The following is a 12,569-nucleotide window of genomic DNA, read 5'->3' as shown; positions in this document are numbered from 1 at the left end:
TAATCATTTATATGGAGAGTTACAGAACCTGAGTCCTTTGGAAGCTCTGTAAGACTTTACAAGAAAGAAATTAGGGTTATGCTTCTGCAATGCAGCATGCTGCATTTGATCTCAGCTCCCCATTGTTTTGCCTTGCTAACAAAGGGACTGATATCACTGGATGAAAAATAATAGTCTGAAGACTTGATTCTTAGGTAGTCATCTATTTATGACCATAAGCTTTATTGCCTCTACTCTTGAAGAGCAAAAGTGAGCCAGGATAAGCTACCCATTTAGATGTCATGGAAAGCCCGTGGACAAGGTCCTGACCAAGATGAGATTGCCAAGTATGTTACTGGAAAAAAATCAATACATTAAATTCTACCAAAAAATTCAGCACTCTTCCTAGGAAATTGAATAAGAACAAATCATTTAGTGTGATAAATTTAACAGCAGTAAGATGGCTGGCTCAGATACTTGTAGGAAAAAGAGAACCACAGGAAAGCTGCTCAGGATAGGGAGCAGTACCAAAAGTTAAAATCATACAGATACATGGACAACAGGACATAGAAAGGAGGAAGAAAAAGAATTTTACCATCAACTTAACAATGAGGAAGTGTATTTATATTTTATGACAAAAATATATGCCTTCCAAAAAGGAAGCCAAAGCAGTTTCAGGCAGGCTGTGGGACTGGTGCAAGATTTTGTGTAATTATGAAGTAAATGTTGACTTAACATCAGTAGGAACTGAACAAGACTCAGAGTGGATTTTTTCCATCCTTAGACTTATCAAATGAGGGCCAGGAAATTGCTTGGGAAAATCCCTGTCAGGAAAAGCTACACATTTATAAGAAAAGCAAGGGAGATACTGCCATTATTGCAATTCACAAGCTTCCCACATATCATAATGCTGTGAGGGCGTTACTTGCAGAAAAGAGACCTTGAGAATATGTTCTATGTCTACCTGATCTGCCAAAGACATTACCTGAGGAGGAATAAGGAAGTTTTAGAATGACGCCAAGTACAATAGATCAGACATTCACCTTAAGAAATTGAACAGAAAATACTGAAAATATGAAATAGAACTACACTGTGACTTCACAGGCTTCAATAGATCATTTGATCATTCATGGCAATGAATACTACAGACTGTGATGAAGACACTCAACATTAGCAAAAGAACAGTGACAACCATTGAAATCCTTTACTATAGTGCAGGGAATAAAGTCTTTAAAGGCAACACACTGAGTAAGTAGTTCCATATAACAGCTGGTTTAAGAAAGTGATGTCTCCTATTGCCACATCTCTTCAATAGTTTCCTTGTCAAAGGACTCTGAAAACTTTGAAGGAGCGCTATCAGTTAGAGGTAGTAATAATACAGGTAATCTATCCTTTGAAGATGATGTAGATTTGATAGGAGGAATGGGACCAGTGCATGGAAAAGCAATGACAAAGCTGAGCAGCCCAGCAATGATATATGGTATGGAGATCAGGACAAAAAATAGCAGTGTAATGACAATGAAGATTACTGACTCTGAAAAAGAAATCAATATCAAAAGCAAGAAACTTGAATGGAGGGACTTATTCAAGTACCTTGGTAGTACTACCATGAAAGACAGGAAACTTGAAACAGAAATCCGAAGAATTGCCCTCATGCTAGCAGTGCTCACAGTCCAAAATACAACCTGGAAAGACAAGAACAACTTTAGTAGATCCAAGAGAAGGAAAAAAAGGAACTTCTTAGAAATATTGTGTTCTCAAGAGCATGAACAGTGTGAAACAGGTGAAACTCAAACAGCAGTAACAGAATGAAGAATTCAAGCCTTTGAATTCAGATGTCTCTGCAGAATTCAATAGATACCATGTACAGTGCACAGAACTAACAGCTCTATTACAGGAAAGCAGGACCTGCAGTAATTGGATCCCATGAGCCTCTGCTAGCAGCAGTGTAAAGAGAGAAGCTGGAAAGGTTTGGCAGTGTGACTAAAGCAAAAGTCCTAGGAAACATGAATTTGCTGAGAGAAAGAATGAAAAGAGGAGGAGCTGTTTGTCGACAACCTGGTAAAAAACATCACCAGAAGTTGGACAGGCAAATATCCAGCAGAACTTCTTCAAGCAGTTAAAACCACCTGAAATGAAAGATTATGATTATCACCCTACTATGACCGAGCCAGCCAGATGAGGGGAAAGCAATTATTGCAGTACAAAAATCTGTTATAAACTCAATCAATACAGAATTTCTAGGAAGCCACATCGCTGTCAGTACATTTTATAAATAGATAAAATGTAATTTTATGTTCTTTACTGACTTTCTTCCTTCTTGTATTTGTTCAACTGATATTTAATCATTTCCAGGCCTGCTCTTCCTTCCCTAGGTAAAAGGGAAAAGAATATTTGCTCAATATATTTCTGTTAGTAGATTAAGGACAAATCTGGCAGCTCAAGAGAGACAAAAGTGTCACAACTTCATGTCCCCAGGTTCATCAGTAGTGAGACTGAGCATGTAATCTCTACACACACCAGGAACAGGCACAAACATGTCTACACTAGATTTAAATCTACAATGGTCTGCACAGATCAATACAGAGACACAGAGCACTTACAAACAGCAGAGAAAGCAATGGCCTCATTCTGCTTCCCTCTCTGCTGAGCAGGAAGAAGATCTGTTACTGAGAGTATGTATGTGTGCATAAACCCCTTCCCCCTAGCTGGGCTTACACTCCCAGTCTGCCCAGTAGCCAGCACCTGGGCACACAAACTCCTGAGGCCACATGCTCTAGCTGCTGGTACAAATGCCCTCACAGATGCACACATACATGAAGAACCATTTGAAACTCCCTTGATCCCCCAATAACCACCCCAAAACCCATCTCTATCTTTCTCAAGCTCCTAGATCACCACACTGACTTGGTGGCTTGCCTGGTTTGATCTTCGCTGGCACTCACACACTCAATTTACACACTAGCTCCAGTGGTTGGCACCATGGACATCTGAGTCCCTGAGACCCGAGGTCCCACTCCAATTTCTGGCACTGCCATCTACCCCCTGAGCTCCTGGCAGCTGCTTCCATCTCCAGCCTGTGGTCTGCCTGCAGTCACAGAGGCACAAGAGAGTCCCTCATCTGGGAAAGAGTAGAAAGGAACTTAGTAACAAAACAGGACAGTCTGTGCAGATCAGGTGCAGGGCATGGACAAACAAGTTTACCAAACAGCAAATTATTTACATGCAACAATCCCTACTTCCCTCTTTAGTTTCCCATTGTTCTTCCTCCTCAAGCCACCTCGATTCTTCTTTTTTCCCACCTTTAATTCCATCCTTAACTTCCTGTAATAAATCTTGTGCAATCCCCAAGTGTTCTTCCCCTGCACCACAAAACATTTCCCATGCCTCTGGGCAAAACCCTTTCAGTCCAGAAGTTACTCTGATGTTTACCTCTGGTGATGGGTTTCATCTCTGGGCAATGAGACTGCACTGTCCTGTAACAGCCCTGAGAAGGGCCTTGACAGTGTGTTATTTCCTCTGAGACCTTAATTTGGGTTCCCTCCTCTCCTTATTCTCCTGTCTGGGTCTGTGGAGGAAGTCCCTTGATGGCTTGATGGATTTTGTGATGTTTCTGGGAGAAGCCACGCCAAGGCATTATTTGGGCTCCCCCACTGGCTTCTGTGCTCCTTTTTGGGCATACAGACCAGATTTATTGCACAGTTATAATTGGTTACTGTCATATGACATTACCTTTTCTTCTGAGCAAGGTAAGAGACTGTACTTGTTATTTCAACCTTTTATTTCAGTTTAATTTTAACTTTGGTTGTACAACCATCTTCTGTGGAAGCATCCCAGAGCAGGTTGTTTCTCAACCTGTTGGAGGCTGACACAGATTGAGTTTGTGTTTTTTCACGCCTTTTCTTTTGTAGGTGTATATCCAGCTGTAGTCTATCACTGCTGTATTCCTTTGCTCTGTGCTCCTTTTGTATCAGGAGAGCTAATATGAACATCTTTTGTCAGTGCACAAGTGCAAAACTTGTGATGCTAACAGAATCCAGGAGACATTGTAACTGTGAAAGCCTGTAATTCAGATCATTAGACAGAAATGCATCACCTCTGCTGTTCCTGAGCTCCTCAAACTCAGCAACACCATCCTCACTATACTTCTGTAGTTGAATTTCAGCTGGATACAATGTGCTGTCATGAAAACTCTTGGACAGCGGGAGCCATTGCTTATGCAATCTCTGTTCCTAACTCACTGCATAGATATTCATATTCAGCTGTGTCCTGCAATAAACCCAATGCACTTAAAAAATATTTAATTAGCACACCATCACAAGGAATATATATTTAAAATTCATGCAGAGTCTCTCTACCTGTGGTGCTTCATTCAAAATTTGAATGCTTTCATCTTTCTACTATGCTGCACTATCCACACAGAAGTCTTGGGGGAGTCCTCCCAAACCCCCTCCTAATTTACTTTAAATTCATTAGTCCCCTAAAAGACTATCTGGCATGTGAATCACACAAAATTTCTTTTTTTTCTTGATTCTTTGGTGATTCCTACTGAACAAAGAAAATACAAAGGTTAACTAATTCTCAACAAAAGGTTGTTGTGAGTAACCTAAATGTGGAATATTATCAAATAGGAAAAAGAAAATAAAGAAATCCAAGCAATTTCTTTGATTTGGGCTTTATTTCTTGCTTTGAATCTGCAAAAATGAAATGAAAATAAGATATAGCATGGACATTCTGTGTTATTTATGTGCAATAATAAAGAACAGATTTGCATTTTTTTTTCCCCACAAAAGTGGAGTATTTGATGCACGAGGCAGTCTTGTAAACACTGGAGATTGTCACCCAAGTCAGATTCTGACCTTGCAATCTTCATTTATGTTAATGGTCCCTCATCTTCACCAGAAAGTCAATGGGACTATTCTTATCAGTAAATATTATTGCTGCATATAAGTATAGGACATCTTGTGGTATTTCTGCTTGCGTTGGATGAAGAGATAAAATTCTAATTACTGAGAAATCCACATGCTGGCTTTTTCCTCTCCTGGTTGAAAAAAAGCAAAAAAAAGCAAATAAAAGCAAAGTGGGTCGAAAGTCGAAAAGAGTTGGATATTGTAAAGATAAAGTAAAAAAATCAATGACAAGCTGTACTAGAGATGTAACCATAAAGGAAAGGTTAGGTGGAAGACGGGAGTTCAACAGAACCATGGGAGACAAGAGCAATAATAGTTGGCAGCAAAATGTGAAAATTGGTTCAGAGATAAAGTACAACTGTTCAAAATAATGCCAACATGTATGACTGAAAAAAATTTCTAGATACTTTTGGAAACATTTTAATTTTATGTATTCACCAACAGAAAACTCCCTAGTGGAACAAATACAGGGGATCCATTTCTAAAACAACAGAATGGGTGCACAATCAGCCAAGTGCATAATGAGTATTGCTGTTTCCACAGCTTTATTTTCATCTGTCTGTGTGTGGTACTCTTGTAATAGTTTCTTGTTTTCTTTGTGTGACTTTCCTGCACTCTACAAAAATCTCTACAGGCTTTACCCTTATCCTCTCTATTTCACTTATTTTTATTTTCCCTAATGCAGATATGGAAAAACCAAATGATCATTCATTAAAAAAATTCTAAGAAAATGCAGGAGTTGCATTAAAAAATTATCTTTTCAGATGTCCTGAGTAAAGCATCCAGTATTTTGTATGCTTTGATGTGCTGCCTGTTGTTTATTAAACCACCACGATTAAGATAAATATTTTCGGTATTAACAAGCACTGGGAATTCTAGCTGTGCTTCAGTCCAAAGGATTTTAGCACTTTGTGCTGAAATGGCAATGGAGAAATTTGAAATGCTCAATGACCTGCGAGCTCCAATTCTATCTGCATTCTTTGCTGTTGTAGCATTATTTAGATAGCGTATGAAGTAAGGCATGTAAAAGTCTAGCTGTTTAACTGTCTATGCAAGCTTTTTATTTCCTGTGTGAAATTACTTTATCTTGCCCAAAGTTGCTATTTAGTTTTCTATTTAAATATGCTTCTCATTATTTTAAGCAAATCTAAGGTTAGTAAGGATCAATCATGACGTGGACTTGCTGGTAATTTGCAATTTCTTAAAGACTAGTGTCCCTCAGTTTCTTCTAATTTTGAACTACTTTTAAAAATAACATTCCTAAACTCTCTTTTTATAAGCATCCCATTGGTTTAATTGGTTTCTGATGTCTGGCATCAGCTGAAGAGCTGACTGAGGTTTCTGACTGTGAATAAATTTGGTTTTACTTTTTGAGAAGAGCCAATTCTGTATTTTCTTCCCTAAAGTTTGACAGACAGGCAGACACACACACACAGAAGTGGTAGTTCCTAAAGCAAACTCACATAATTGCAAATGATGAAATTAATGGGGATTAGTTGGTTACTCATCTGAAATAAGACACTCACCTGAAAAAGAGACCATTCAATCTCCTAACTCTGTCCACTTGAATTATAGAAGCCAAGATTAGCCCACCCTGCTGACCACACTAGTATATTCTACCAGCCATTAGCAATGAAAACACTTGTAGCCAGTTGCTGGCAGTTGGATTAATTTACCAGACTGCAAGAATATGGCAATTTATAAATCTCTCATTGTATTCAAAGACAAGAGAAGCAGGGTCCTTTCCATATTGGATGATATGGATACATTCATGCTGAATGTAATATTGAAAGCTTAAACTTTACACTCCTTTAATAATCTAAAAATTGTTACTCTGGCAAGAGCACATAGGTAATATTTGCCTATTGTGAATACATAATATGTAGGTGAAATGGAAAAGGATCAATTTAGTTTGCAGAATACAACATGTGGACTGTGAATTTCTTTCCTCTCTAATCAATATTTTATAGATACTGAAAGCTGCCAGCATAAAAATTTTCAAAATTCTAAGTGAGATGATTCTTTGTATATGTTCAAAAAGAAAAAAATTGTAGAAAACTGACCTGAAGTATTTAAAACTGAAAAAAATATTTTATAAGCATGATCTGGGACAGAAAGAGAGAGAGAGAGAGAAAGCACTTTCCATTCATATCTTTCATGTTATCCAAATTTCCAATGATTCTCCCTGTGTTTTGGAAAATATACATCAGAAAATTGTGCTCTGAGAATGTGCAGAAAGTAACCTTTCCTTCACTTCACATAAAAGCCTTCACAGATCCAAAACTTCAGCCTGCTTGCTCCAGTGAGAGTGTTTTTGTTCACAACACTGCAATGACTTTGGGTAAGTGTTAGAGGCAGAGATGCTACAAACTTGCGTTTTATATGACTTGCATTTGCTCACAGCAGATGGAATTGCACAGAAACTTTTACAAGTTCCTGAATATGTTGTCTCCCACTGGAGCTCAGCCTATGGTATTCCATCCTCAGAGCTTAACTGCACCATATAGTCCCAATGGCACTCTGTAAGTGAAAATGCATTTTCAGAGTGTTTCAGTGACCTCGATTGCACTAGGCAGGTGGGCCCATTTCAGTTGTGCCAAAGCAGCAGATCTCTTAAAGAGCTGAAGTGCCCATTCCAAGTCTGTGATTTAAGTAATTTTAATTAATCTCTACTCCAGAGCACTGCTGCTTACTTCTCTGCCTTGCTTACACATTTTTTACCTGCCGCTGCCAACATTTTAACTCAGGAAAGGCCAGAGATTTATAACAAAATAAAAATTATTTGCAACATTTTATGTCAAAAAAACCACTAATGTAAATATGATTCATGTCCATCACCATCCCCCTCACACATACAGCACACCCTCCAGCCCCTCAGATATTTAACTGGTGAAACTGTTGGAGAAGATCTAACTGATAGTCTGCTAGGCATTTTACTCCCAGACCATCACTGCATTTATTGCATATAAACAATGCTCCTGTTGTTCATGCCTGTTCCATATTGTTTAAAATGGATCTCATAATTTCCTCATCTTTCTATTCCCTCCAGTGTGCCTGGAGTTCTGATTAGTAATTTACCACAGAGTTCTATAACAGTGAATACTCTACTGCTGCTGTTAATTAAATCTGTGTGGGTAACTATTCACTCGCTAGAGACAATCATTGCAGCAAGATATTGTCAGGCCTGAGGCTTTGCTCTAATAGAAACTGTACATATCCCAAAGGTGATATGTTCTGTATCTGGAGAGGAAGCAGTGAGCCAGATTTTCTAACATATCCAGCCAGTGATTCAGTGAATGCCTGCAAAGAGGACAAGCTTCAAAAGGCAATGTTCCTAAGACTGAAAGATGGGCAGAATCAGAGCAAAACAGTATGGATATTTTATCATTCTTGATATAATGTAATCTCATAACCTGAGATTTAGCCCATGTTTCTTTTAACTTTAATTTGGGACATATGACTGACATGGAGTGCTTTAAGTTGTTAAAATTAATCATTTAGAGAGATGTCATACACTGTGAATGGTATTGTTATATTAGGAGCATAGATGAGTTGAGGACACACATGGTAAAAGTGGTTTATAGCACAATACTGAAGAATTGCATAAAGGAGCTTTAAAGAAACTACTGACAATTTTCCATCAGTTAGTTTCAGAGGTGACCCATAAAACATTCTCCTGTCAGATAATGATAGCTTTTGCCATATTCAAGGGATTTTCGAACGTGTGTCAGGAGGTTATACACATCACAGGGAAACTGAACATTTTTAAAGGTTACCATTGTCTTCATTAGCCCCATCACATTAACAACGGGACTATTGCCTCCAGCAGGCAATTGCTGCCTCACGAACTCTGCACATGAATTGCTGCAGTATAGGCATCTGCAACAAGATCCAGCCTATTGTTAGGAGGCAATGCCTTAACTGGGTTACACAAATGTTTAATAATTATAAAAAGCATAGCATTTCTCCTTATTAAAAGCTATAAAAACTGTATATTATCGTCCAGTCTACAAAGTGAGTGACTAAAAATTATCTTTCTTCATACAGAGGTAATTATCTTTTTATATGCACATGGGGTTGTATAATAACTAATGAAACAAGAATTAGTATAATAGATGAAGAAAATACCTGGTTAGTAGGCAGTGGAAATACTTCCCTCCAATTTTGGAAGATGTGGTGAGGCTAAACTACATTTTTCCATGAATACATAATGCTAGTACACAGAATGCTTTATATATTCAGAGAACCAGTTTCACAAACATCAATGCACTCGTAGTTAACAGTCTATTTTCCTTGTTCAGTAGATAAAGTGAACAGAATGAGAACTGATTTGTTACATATACATGAATAGGTATACATATATATAACTAATAATACATGTCTTATATAAAATATATCTGATAAATAGTTGTATATGTCCAAAGAAGAGGACAACTAGATTATTAGGTATTATTACAAAGTCTGGAGACAAGAAGCTTCTTGGAAGCAGATCATTGCCTAGAGTTGATATATCAAATGTCAACCATTTAAACCTTGGGTCCAAACGGGTCATCTAAGCCCCAGTTGTAGCCACTGCAGTAATAACCTCTGTAAGATTTGTCACACCATTGTGGGTATTTTATGTTTGTGCTTATGTCTCTTTATACACCTGTCTATCGCTGCAGTGCTCAGCAGAGCCACTTGAAGACCACACTGTTCACGACGAAAAGGCATGAGCAATTGGCATGATTTCTCTTCTGAGCTCTTGACAGCTTCATAATTTTCTTATGTTCAGGGACTAGAAGAGCTTCATCAGGTTACAGTTTTGATCACTGGAGGGAACCAGAGGGGATTCATCGAGGTACTTTGATGTCAGCACGTACAGCTCAAAATGCCTCTGTGGCAAATAAAAATTGCCGAGGGAAGTTGCTGTTGATGATGCAAATAAAACAAAGAGTAAAGGGGTAACTTTGATGATTTAATAATTTGGGTTTAGCATAAGGATCTTGTAAGATCGTTGCAGGTGCTGGAATAGAGAAAGTTAGCTTCTGCTTGTTGACAAGGAGAGGAGCTCAGCACTTTCCACCATGACTATTTTTAATGCATGCTTATTTCGGAAGCACATTGTGAGGAAACTCTGGTAGACACAGACCCTGCAGGAGACTTGGTCACATTGTTCCTCTTTCATGTGACTTGTGTGGATTCTGCTTATCTGGCACACAGAAGTCAACAAGCACAGTAAGAATGGTATTAAACAACACTTGAAAAAGCCTGTGAATATATAACTGAGGATCAGTTCATGATGCACGTGCCTAAGAGAATATTTTCTGATTTATCCTATATTATTGCTTTTCTATGACACATAATATATATTGAATATTGCATGTACACCAATTGTGTCCAGCTATACCAAATGAGACAGCAGTGAATTTAGAAAAATCCAGAAACAAGTAGAAAATGAACTGGAGGGCCTTTTTGTTGCTAAGTGGTAATTAATAACTAAAACCAGCCATGCTTACTTACTTTCCAGTGTTGTTCTTCAAAGTGGTCCTGGCTTTAGCATATTGAAAAAATTAATAGATGGTTCAAATGAAAATTTTATGGAAAAAGTATTTGCTTTACAGTTCTCCTTTTAAGAAGGGTTCTCCATAAATTTTTATTTGGTAGGACAAGCACCCAGAATCCTTTCTAGTGGAACATACTAGAAGTGTGGGAAACTCAGACCCTGAAGCCTTTGTAAATGCTACTCAAAATGGTGTAGAGAGAGATTTCTAACAAAAAAAAAATTAATAGCTTTTTAAAGCCAATTCAAGATAAAAAGATTAATAGCCATGTGCTTTACTTCCTTCTTTTGCCATCTCTGTCCAGCACATTAGGGAGCTTCACAGTTTTCCTTTCTAGATCAGATTAATTTCTTTACTGTGATTAGCACTCAATTGAACTGTTTACAGTGAGCACAAGGGAGGAAAAAAGCGTGATTTAGTGAAATTGCTAAGAAATACTTTGTGAAATAGTTGTGCCTTGCTGAAGATGGGCAGAGCAAAAGAAGCTATAGCTTGAAGACACCAATTAAAAAAAAAAACATTGACAAAAATAAAAGTAAATTATAAAATTTTGCATTTAAGTTTATGAAGAGAAATCACAAAGCGAAATCTATAATTTCTTCGGTGCTATCATTTGCTTCCAGTATAATGATCTCTACATGCTTCATATGTATATTATCATGCACAAACATGAAAAAAAAGAGATTTTTTTCAGTCCATCATGGGCAAGAAATATTTGTTAATGTTTATTTTTCTATAACTCTAATTTACAAAGCAAGGTGACAAACTGAGCAATAACAGAAGGATGAAAAAGACTAACAGTATCACTTTGCATCTTAGCTAAGATGTTGAGCCAGCAAATTATATATATCTGCAGCACAACAGGTTAATTTTGCTAGCCTCCACTCTCACTGTTCCACCTTAGAAAATTATAACTCATATTTTTTAAAAGAAATTCAAGAATTAACAGTCAAATATATTTAATAATGAGAGAATCATAATTTCAGTAAGTTCATGAAAAGTAAATAAATATGCCAAGTTTTCTGTTTCATCAACAATAACAGTTGGCATACCAGGAGTTCAGTTTCATAATTCCTTAGAATCTGAACTCTTTATTTACCTCTAACAGGAGAGATTCTTACAGATATTGAAGTCTAACCTCCTGGATTTTTTCTATAAGTACTTAACTTTTGAATGCTGAGTTTCATTCTGATTATTGCTCAGAATCTGCTTATAGTATTTCATTTTGGTTTAGACAAATTACTTACTTGTGTCCTATTCTTGAAGCCTGCATTCAACTGAACTTTATATGAGTACTTGAGCATCAGTAGTGCATTAATGAGTTGATGAATTTCTGAGTCGTAGGAATTCTCAAGCTGGATCACAAGTAACTTCCTTTGAGACCATCAGCCACTTATCTACAAGACCTGAATCAAATGTTCCAGTGAAAGGTAGAAAGAAAAGAGAAGTAAATGGACATGAAATAATATACCCTCTAGACAGATTTCTACAGGCTTTGTTGTACTCAGAAACCCCAAAACCTTTTTTTTTTCCAAAATACACACACACACACACACATATGCACACACACACACACATATATGTATGTGTGTGTGTATATATATATATATGAAAGTTGCTGTGGATAATCTCATTTTTTTTAAAGAAGACACTATTAAATACTTTACAAACTTAATTTGCTTGGACATCAGCACTAGCAGCAAGAAACAGTGCTTTCAAGAATGGTTTTCTTTCCTCTGTCATATCTGATTTGCTCAGGTAAGTGGTTAGAAAGATCCATAGAATTAAATCTTATGCAATAACATCAATGTCTTTCCTATATAATTCCAGGCATTTTCTCTGTGATCTGTCAAGCAGTGAGATAAAAGCCCCACTATTGTGCTTTCTGATGATTTTGATTTGAGAACAAAAAAGAGTAAGGGATTTCAATGCAATGGCAATAGACTCTTGTTTTTGGTGCATCCTTACTGAACTTTAGGCAGGTGACTGTGTTGCCCAGTTTAGGACACTGTCTACCCACATCTTTTGTAACAGTTCCTGAAGAGAAAGGAAGAGGAACATCTCCAAAGAGTGGTCCAGATCATGGATGGTCTGAGCTGCTCTCCAGAAGGGTCTAATTTTTCTTTCCTGATTACCA

This window comes from Molothrus aeneus, chromosome 5 (genome assembly GCF_037042795.1).
Source record: "Molothrus aeneus isolate 106 chromosome 5, BPBGC_Maene_1.0, whole genome shotgun sequence".
In the NCBI taxonomy this organism is placed as follows: Eukaryota; Metazoa; Chordata; class Aves; order Passeriformes; family Icteridae; genus Molothrus; species Molothrus aeneus.
The sequence above is the reverse complement of the archived record's forward strand: the minus strand, read 5'-3'. Positions refer to the sequence as shown.